The sequence below is a fragment of the Rousettus aegyptiacus genome, unplaced genomic scaffold (genome assembly GCF_014176215.1).
Source record: "Rousettus aegyptiacus isolate mRouAeg1 unplaced genomic scaffold, mRouAeg1.p scaffold_m13_p_9, whole genome shotgun sequence".
Lineage (NCBI taxonomy): Eukaryota > Metazoa > Chordata > Mammalia > Chiroptera > Pteropodidae > Rousettus > Rousettus aegyptiacus.
In genome coordinates this window covers 70,060,408-70,064,408 of record NW_023416312.1, presented here as the reverse complement: position 1 = coordinate 70,064,408, position 4,001 = coordinate 70,060,408, and the positions used below count along the sequence as shown (strand labels likewise).

General features: G+C 38.1%; 1 pseudogene; it reads right to left on the bottom strand.

Moving 5' to 3' along the window:
• Positions 1-1,682: 1,682 nt before the first annotated feature.
• On the bottom strand, positions 1,683-1,858 carry LOC107506527 (annotated as a pseudogene).
• Positions 1,859-4,001: the final 2,143 nt, after the last annotated feature.

Genomic DNA, 4,001 nt, shown 5'->3' with positions numbered 1-4,001 from the left:
CTGAAGATATTATCTCTTTAATATGGTTTATGTACTTCTATTAAAATTGTACCCAATTGGGACACCAAATTTTAGTAGACATGTCACTTTATTGAGTGTTATTTTGTTGTTAACTAAAGTCTGTCAGGTCAAGAACGAATTACAGGGAATGGATGACCCAAAGGTCATAGAAAGAAAGAAAGAAAGAAAGAAAGAGAGAGAGAGAGAGAGAGAGAGAGAGAGAGAGAGAGAGAGAGGAGAGAGAGAGAAAGAAAAGGTAGGAGAAAGAAAGAAAAAAGAGGAAGGAAGGAAGGAAGGAAGGAAGGAAGGAAGGAAGGAAGGAAGGAAGGAAGGAAAAAGACAAATGGAATGGGAAGAGATGATAGTAGATGAAGGTATATCGTGAAGAGGGGTAGCAGTATATACATACTCCCACCAATGGTGGCACACAAACTTCTCAGTAATTCCAGTTCCCTTCTCCCACAGCCCATGAGATTTCCCACTGCCAGCCGTTTGCAAGAGCTGCTGCTCACTGTCACCTACTGATCCTTTCTGTGAAGTTAGTAGATCAACAATCTGTTTTACCCCTTATTAGAAAGCTGGTAGACCTGCTGTCCATCCTCTTAATCCACAGTAAGAATCGGCATTTTATAATTAGCCCTGCCACATCAGGAATTGGAACCTTGGTCCACTTCCTTGAAAACATTTTTGATCTCTAACAGACTACTGAGGGTACCTTGGCATGTTTGTGAAAGATGATCTAAAACTCTAAAAATAGCTATGAGTACAATTCTCCCACCTACATACAATTTAAATAGGTCATAGAAGTGTTATAGATGCTTTTAAGCTCATAGAAGTGCCATAGACTGTTATGAATTAACTTTACATGCTTCAATACACCAGTGTACAGATTAACAGTTTTTGTTATGACACCCAGGATCTGTGCCCTCTACTCCAAACAGCAGGAATATTTTATGAGCTGGAAAACCTTTCTTGGATTTGGCTTTAGGACATAGGCAGTAAACAGTGGCATTTAGCTGCTCCCAAGGCTGGAGTCTAAGGCTCCCAAGAATCGGGGTGGGGACGGGCATTCACCTTGAATGAAATTAGTTGTTAGTGTCTTCAGACGAAACTGTAAGTCCGAGAAGGGACCCAAGGTTGCAAATAACAAAACTCTGAAACATGGCAGCTTTGTGTTGAATTCTACGATGTAGAGAACTGAGTTTAGAATGTGATTGCAAAAAAAAAAAAATTTCTATTGCGGGTGTTAGAATTAAAGGATTTAAAATCTTTTACACACATATATGTGTGTCTCAAAAGGGGTTGTGACCGGACTTTTTAAAGTGGTACCCAGGAGCTAAATATAAGCTGGTGATCTTGAGACTTATATGGCAGCCACCTTTGTATTCTTCTATTCATGTAACAAAATATTTTTTTGAAGGAATTATAAAGCTACTTTTAATATTTTGGGGTAAGTGCCACAGGAATAAAATACACTGGGGAGGGGCATCCTCCTCACCCCCAGGAGTCACCCAGGGGAGAGAAGCCACCTGAGGAGAAGGTAACACAAAGAGGACCCACTGCAGACTCAGGGAAAAGAGAATGCTATCAGTTCTGAGACCTGTGAGTACTACAAGAAGAGATGTGTACTGGCTCCAGGCACACAGGGAAAGGACAAGAAGGTTGGACACGAAGCCACAAAGCTACTTGGGTTCTTCTTTCTTCTCATTTGCCGTTTTTGCTTCTGCTCTATGATCTCTAAGTCTCGCTGCTTATGGGCAGCAACAGAAAGCCCATCATCTTGGCACTTTTGCTTAATCTAGTTGCTCTGAGTTTTTATATTCTGGCTGGCAAACTCATGCTGGTTCCTGTGGGTCATGGTGACAGAAGCAGTTTTTGTCTTTGTCCTTTCCAGAACAAAATATTTTTGAGTATCTACCATGTGCTAGAACAGAGATACAAATCTGACACAGTCCCTGACTTTTAGGAATTCACATCTGAATGAGAGGAAACAAGACAAAAAGGTGATAATATACTATAAAAACTAATATGATAGTGATAAGCACAGAGAGTTTTGAGAACACAGTGAACTGGATGGAAGCCAACTGAAGAGAAGTTAGAGAAAGGCTTTTTGGAAAAGTATTGTCTGAACTGAATCCTGAAGGATAAGTAAGAGTTACCCAAAAGAAACAGTTTGTGGAGGGAAATCAGTTCTATCAACAGGAACAGCATGTCGTGTGGCAGGAAATGTAAGTAATCCAGTATGGGTAGACTAGAGCATAAAGTACAAAGCAAGTGAGTGGTGAAAGACGAGACTGGATAAATAGGCAGGAGCCAAATTATGAAAGGTCTGGTATGGCATGCCAAGGCAGCTGGACTTTCGTCTGTAGGCAGTAGGGAAGTTGGTAAGTGACCGTTTTTGATAAGTCACTCTGACAACAGTATGGAGAATAGAAAGGACTAGAAGCAAGACCAGAAGTAGGGGGACTAGTTAAGAGGTTGTTGTAATACTCCAAGAGAGAGAGATGACTAGAGTCTTAAAAAAGGGGATATATTGGGGATGGCAGGAAGGGGATGGGTTTGAATTTGAGACTGTCAGGAAGAGTTTAGTTCTTGTTTGTTTTGTTTTGATCCAAGACTGAGTTTGACCTTTAGGTCAAAGCTATTGATATGGTGGCAGTAAAAGGAAGGTAATGGGTTGGTGTGATGAAACAACATAAAGCTTAATTAAGATAAGCTTTCGGATAAGACATTTATTGAAAATTCCTTCTGAAAATAATCTTTTTAAAAATACTCTTTTCTGCCCGGCTTGCAAGAGTAACCATTTGCTGGAGACTGGTTGCTTAGCTTGTTGAGGGTTACTAACTCATGCAGTTTAGCCTACTCTAGGTAGTTGTGCACTTGGAATAAAGCAAGTTAGGGTCACAGTGAAGGAGAAAGGCTCTGCCAGCTGTCTCATTTTCCTCTCTCCAAAAGCACAGATATTCCCTAAGCAATCTCACAAAAAAAGCTTTCTGTGCCAGAAATCTGTTTATTTTGCAAAGGAAGAGTCCAGAGGGCCATATGGAATATAATTAATGACAATATTCGATCTAGAATGTACAAGAACAGTAAGAAGTAAAAACTATAATAAATGTTAAATTATTAAGGCATAATACAGATAATTAAATTTAATTCTAAAAACTAAAGTAAGTTTTTAAAATTAGAGATTGATATTTCCATTTAAAAATGAATCTTGTATAAAAAATAGAATTAATAATATATCAGATTATGAAATAAGGTTATGATAGAACACAATTATACAAAGAACATTAATAAAACTGAACTCAGACTTCTTAATATTGAATAAGCTAATCAGGAAGAATTAGATGATACATTACGCTTGAATAAGAACAGAAAAGACTCCAGGCTTAGAGTACATAAACGTGACTATGTAATTATTCTTAAATATGAATGTGAAAGAAGACATAAATGTTAAATTAGCACTAGATAGCAATCAAATGTCAAGGAAACAAGGAATAGAACTAGCAATTTGAGGGAAATAAATGTATACTCTGTCTCCAAGTCCTGTTCAGTCTTCCTTTAAAATCTTTTTAAAGTTGATCCCCCATACATTTCTAATACCTCTATCTTAGTTTACCATAACAGTTAATGTCCCCAACTCCAGTTTCTCTCAGCTTAAACTCATCAAATGTAAAGATGTCAGACCCTCTTTGAGAAATTTGTCTAAGGAATCTAATCTAATCACCTCTTTCTGATTTCAAGACCATTTTTAAACCAGTTTCATCCCTTCTATGCAAGCTTATTTTCCATTCTCCTCTAAATATGCCCCCTTTGCTCTGGTTAGGCCATGATGAATAATGTCTTCAAAACAGTACATGCTCCTTTCTGTTATTGTCTCATCCTAAGGTGTTATATCCTTTCTGCTCTGTATGTGCCACCATTCTTCCAGGCTCAGATCAAGTTCCAACCCCTCCATAAAGATTTCCTTTAACTCTTAATCTCTAATTTTCCAATACAAT